The sequence below is a fragment of the Lutjanus erythropterus genome, chromosome 3 (genome assembly GCF_056507025.1).
Source record: "Lutjanus erythropterus isolate fLutEry1 chromosome 3, fLutEry1.hap2, whole genome shotgun sequence".
In the NCBI taxonomy this organism is placed as follows: Eukaryota; Metazoa; Chordata; class Actinopteri; order Lutjaniformes; family Lutjanidae; genus Lutjanus; species Lutjanus erythropterus.
In genome coordinates, this window is record NC_139319.1 from 38,784,112 (window position 1) to 38,790,516 (window position 6,405).

Genomic DNA, 6,405 nt, shown 5'->3' on the forward strand with positions numbered 1-6,405 from the left:
ACCTGCTCCTCTGATGCTCCCTTTTCCCCAGTTGGGAAGATGTGTGTGTTCATGACTAGGGCTATAAGATGGTGAAAAAAAAGGCGATCGGTGTGTCCTAAAGTCCAAGATGACGTCCTCAAATGTCTTATTTTGTCCACAACACAAAGATAATCAGTTTACTGTAACAGAGAAATAAAGAAACCAGAAAATATTCACATTTGTGAAGCTGAAACCAGAATTTTGTCCCTCAAACTGATGAATCGATCATCAAAATAGTTGCAGTTAATTTAGGTCAAGAGGAGGCAGGTGGAAATCCTGAGAAGCTGTGCTTGTTAATTTGATTAACCAAAAGTATTAAAATATTGAGCTACTGATTGCTACTGATCAGTACCAATGCTTATTTAGTCTGTTTATTTGTTTAAGAAAACAGCTTTCAGAGAACCTTTTGTATTGGTGCAAACTCCACGCACATAGAAATGATCAATCAGTATCAATCCTGGCCTCTGCCTCAGAAATGACATATTCGTCAGGCTCTATTTTAAACAGATGGAGAGTTCAGAAATCTTAAGTTTTGTATTCAAAAACCACAGGCACTCCTGTAAGGACAATAAAGCTTTTGCAATCTGATGTTGTGAAGTGAAGTGAGCCTCCAGCTGATCTGGTCTAAACACCATCTGCGGATGAAGGAGCATGTTTGTTATTGCAGGTGTTAATGTTACATGGATTATGTTTGGGCTGTTTTACACACGGAGAACTTGTGCTTATGTGTTCTGTACACCACTGCTTAGTTTAAAAATCTAATTGGTAAGATTGAGAACAGAAAGGTCTGTGCTTCTCCAACACCGAAGTCACAAAATGTTGGAAGATAAATGACTTTTTGTTTTTCTGCCAGGGGCATGTCCAGACTTTTTTTTTGACCAGGGTGGCCAACACAACATTGGTGCACATCAGCGCCAATGTGCACACAAAATAGCATTAATATACCGTTTATCATATCTACTTGAATTACTAACATTATAGTATTTTGCAGTTTCTTACAGTCATGTTTTTATTTTTTTGCTGGAAAAAAGATTGGGAACCACTGCCCTAAAGTAAATTAACCTTGTAAAAAAAATTTAAAAGTAGGCTACATACAAAATAAAACAATGTACATTTAAATATACTCATCAAACAGCTGGTTCAAACTAAGTCCCGCCTCTTACTGGGCAGATAACCAATCATACTTGAGGATAATGTGGTGGCCAGTGCCCCTTCCTCCAGACCCCCCTCTAGAAGCGCCCCTGGTTTTTGATGTTCTGGAAATAAAAAGATTTCTGCCATTTGTTTGGACAACACGCAGAAGCAATGTGCTTCAGCCACTAGATGGAGCTGTTTCCCTTTTGTCCTTAATCTTTATCCCCCAACACAAACTGGATTTACCCAGGCAAACATTTCAATTAGTCTGTGACTGTTACATTTAAAATCAGGAAAAACAGAAAATCCAGTTATTTTTGAGTCCACCCAGGTGATGTTGATATAAGCTGTCTTTAACATTCAATGTCTTGTCTACTGCAGGGGCCATTGAGCCAGGGGGTAATCCCACTTTCAGTTTCTGAGAATCAGAGGATTTACCTGAGATTATGAAAAGTTGTCTGTCTGAAACACGTCTTAATGCCCATAGTTTCATGGTGGTATGAGCTGATGGCAAAAGGTGGAGGTAATTAACACCAATGAGCTGCAAGGTTGTCCTTCCTTCAGCCGTCTCAGCTACTGATATCATAATCTTCATCAAAGATTAACAGAACTGTACCTGAAACATTTCAGCTGAGTGAGACAAACTAACAGTTACCTCCAGCTGCTGACAGAAATCTGAAGAGAAACCCTCCCTACAGCGTCTCAAAATATCAAATGTGTCAGCTGCCGTTCACAAGAGGAAACAGGTGCACGTCTCCAGCACTGTGCTTCAGTCGAGTGCTCTGCCTCAAAAAACTGTCTGCAGTGTGTCAGCTGTGCTGTCTGCATGTCTCATTTCACTAAGGGGCATATTCAACCCAAAAAAACAAGCCTTAAAGTGAAACTTGTCTCTGATTATGCTGCATTTACTGTATTTCCTGAAGGCAGCAGATGTGTTGCATGTATCAGCAAGAAAAATGAAAGCAGCATCAATAGGCTCTGAAACATTAAAACAGTTTATTCCTTGGCTTTTTGTTCATATTTTTTATATTCCCCCTTGCTTATATTTTCTTTTTTATATTTTTTATTGATGCTTCTTATATTTTTGCTATCTACTTTGCTGCTGCAACACGGTGCATTTCCTTGCCGTCAGACTTATAAAGGAGTTTCTCATCTTATGTATTAATGTATTTATTTATTTATAATCAGGCCCATCATCATAGGCATGTGTATTTATAAATGTTATTAATGTAATGTGCATGCAACCAACCTGTAGACAAAAAAATCCATCCTGTCGCAACACTTCAAAAGTAGCCCAAATCTGCGGGGAAAACTCTGACCTGGCAACCCTGGTCCGATGGTGCTAAATTCCATTACAGTTGCAGAAAAAAGATGTAATCAGATTACCAATACAATTAGTAAAAATGGGGATTATTGGCAGGATTAGATTTTTAACATACACTTTAAAACTACATTATATATAACACTTAACAAGTCTGGTCTCAAGTGAAACCATAGCTGATCCTACAGTTGTTAAATCATTATAATGGAATCTAGAGAAAAAGTGCTTTCACTGTGTGGAAATTATGAATTATGTTTATTTTGTTGTTAAATCAGGAAAGAGGAAAACGTCACTGCAAGTTCTGCATTCCAGCTGTGAAAATGCTGTGATCATCTGGGACTAATTTGAACAGGTAAGACCAGCTGCTAGTGTTAGCAACACTATCTGCTGTGAAGCCATAAATCCAGTTCAATCCAGTCAACTAGTTAACCTGTCAATTCTACTAAGCTTACTGCTACCGAAAAATGATTTGGGTCTCTAGGTGATGATTCTGGTGACCAGGGTGGTGTTAGGGCAAGAGCACGAGCCCCAGACCTGAATAAGTTTACGGCAGTTTCCTTTAAGTTTGAATGTGAAGCGTGACGAACATAGGCTACTTATTGACTAAGTACATTTAAATGCACATAATACTGCTATAAACCTAATTGTGTATTTATGCATAAAGGAGGGAATAGCTTGACAAACTTAATAATCCAACGTCAGCGTCACCATATTTAGTATTGCAATGATCCAAAAGTAAGGTAAAGTAATCAAGTCACATTATTTTCATTCTATGATACTTGGATTAGGTTATGGACTAAAAATTATGACCACAGAGCTCGCAAATGAGCACGCAAAGTTACGTCCTGCAAAACCACACGCATCTGGGTTAAATACCAAGGTTTTATGGAGTCCCATCACTGCAGCACTGTACCATTGTAAACTGCATTTCTGCTTGACAGACATAGCAACAGTAACTAAGGGGGGCAGGGCTTTGCGAGGTCAGTTCTCTTGAGAGGAGGTAAATAACTTTAGTCGATTCTATTCATAGACTCATTATATAGATCTCAGCGATTACCTGGGGGCCACAGATCGAGGGTCTCCATCTAACTTAACTGAGCAGCTATTTCAGGCACAAGCTCTATCCAATAAGCTGCTGCTGATCCCAGCTTCACACAGCAGCATGAATCTATCACTTTTCACTGCCTGGCTGACCAATGAAAACTCTTAACCAGTGAGCCACTTCTCACCTTCATGTAAAAAAAACCCCAAAAAGTCTAATTTGTTGTATTGTGCAAAGTACTCTCAGATGCAAAATCAAGGTTTTTATTTAAAGCTTGTTTGGTTAAAGGTGAGCTAATATTTGTTGTAATTACATCTTTGTCTCAGAGTCAAACCCAGCTATAGATCTTATATATGTTTGTTAAGAGAAGAACATTGTAAACTTAAGCTGAAACAGTTAGTGAAAGTGAAGTGAAGTTTCTTCTGCATGTCAAGATACTTATTTTTATTTCAAGTCCTGCATGCGATGTACCTTCGCCTACCTAGAAGGAGGGTTAGCTTAGCTTGGTTGGTTGTGTAACAAGTTTAGCCTTTTCAGGAGTTTACATAGCCCTTAATATAGCAGCTATGGCCCGAATACAGAATCCTCACCGAGGGCAAAGACCTTTACCAAACCAAGTGTCACCTCAGGCCGTGGCATAAAAATGACTTAGCAGAGTCTTGTTTGAGCAGTTTGTATTTTTTCATTTTCCTTTAAGTAAAATGGTCGTCCAGAAGCCACCTGGAGAAAAAAGATCCTTTGTCATCCTCTGTGCAAAATTTTAGAAAAAACACGCTCCTGTTCCTGGGGGATGACAAGCTTTAAAATGGTCTTCACTGGCTTTTGCTTGCAAAGGAAAGTTAGTGGTCCACTCCATTAAGTTTTCTCCAGTTTAACTGGCTAAGAACAGTCGGGGTGAGAAACAATTGGTAGGTCTGGTTGGATTTAATCCTAGCGGGGTTATATGTTTTTTTGTTTTTTGTTTTTTTTTTCTAAATACTTTTAATAAATGACTCAGTACAAGTACATTTATTTCATGATTGAATTTAAAAAAATCTGATTCAAAGGCTTCTATTGATAATCTGCCAGTGGGATGAGATTATGTGTTATTTTGTATTCAAGACATATCACATGTATGTCCTTGTTTTGACTTTTATAACACTACATGTCCGCACACAATCCTCTCTCTCTCTCTCTCTCTCTCTCTCTCTCTCTCTCTCTCTCTCTCTCTCTCTCTCTCTCTCTCTCTCTGACACACACACACTGCCCCTGCAGAGGTGGTGCTATGAGGACATGCTATGTAACAGATTAGGTCACATTTGAACTCACCTTCAGTTTAAGCTATAATCTTACAGTTCTCATGTGTAAAGACTGACCTTCCTTGAAGTGTGTACATGCACCAAACACACAAACATACACACACAATGCATAATATTTTACAAAAGTATTTTTAAATATTTGTACACGTGACTCATTTGATTCCTTTATTAAAATAAGTTAATACCAAACACTGTAAATTCCAATTCGCTAGCTCAACTTAAAACTTTATTATAAGCAACTTGCAAAATGTAAGTCCACTTAACTTTGGTTGAATAATTACTTGAAATTCTTGATTTTTGAAAAAAAAAAAAGAAAAAATCAAACAATTTAATAAGTTTACTGAAGCTTATTACAAACAGATGTGATTTCCATTTACTTTGATTCAGTTTTTAGAGCCAGTTTTACAAACAGCTTGCAGTTGCTCCTGTTGGAGCTACTTGTTCCAGCATCGACACAAAGACAATATGTGAAACTGTTCACAGTGAATTCATGAAATTTTCAATGTAAGTAGGGATTAAATTCAGTATTTGCCATCATCATTGCTGTCAGTGTTTTTCATAATTGTGAAACTTAACAACCATGACTTATCTTCAAATGTATTAGAAACACACATCATATATGTTTTCTACAAACTATAAAAAAGGAAAGTTTTAACTCTCACACAATGCATGGTGGGAAGTCTACTAAAATTATGCTCCTGCATTTGAAAAAAAATTGCTATGACTCATTTTTACTAAACTGTATGTACAAGAAAGTAATATGTTGGTAAAGACGCAGAAAATTTCCACAGTTTTATGTTAAGAAAGCAAACCATTTTATGTTCACCATTACACTTCAACACTTGCTGTAATAATGCATTTTTATTGTGTTAAGAGAACACAAATTATTTATTTTATTGAACAAGAAACTGACTATATGTCTTATGAATATAAACACATCAAGTATATATTTTTATAGCCATGTTATACCAAAATATATACAAAAATTACATTGTATGTGTTGTTAATTGGTCTTAAAGTAATTAAACTACACCAGATTTATTCATTATAGTAAAATAAACTCAAAAATCACAAGGGGTGGATGTTTTGTCAGGTGAACATAAAGTTATGACAGCTGTGAACATTTGTGTGGATTGGGGTTCACAGTGTATTATATCTGCTATGACTTTGCAATTCAAAGTCTTTAGTCCAGAGACCCACATACTGGACCCACGTGTTTGTCCACATTAACGTGTGTCAGTAGGCCTTATTGTTGTTGAAGGATGCAGGATTGTCTCTTGAGAGCAGGTGTTTCACCCAAAGCCAATTACAGACATGCGCAAAATGACAAACAGAAGGCCTGGTGACGTTACGTCTAATAACGGGCTGTTCATGACTGGAACAGTCTCTACTGCAATTTTGCAAACTCTTTCTTTTGAAAACACAGCAACAACAACAACAACTGCACAATGATATCAAGAATTGGAGCTAAATTGCAAAATATACTAACGAAAAACTTCCAAAAGTAGGCATTCAGTTCAAATGTGCAAAAATGGCAATAAATGTGAACTAAAACTAAAATTTGATTTAAAAAAAACCTTTCACTCATA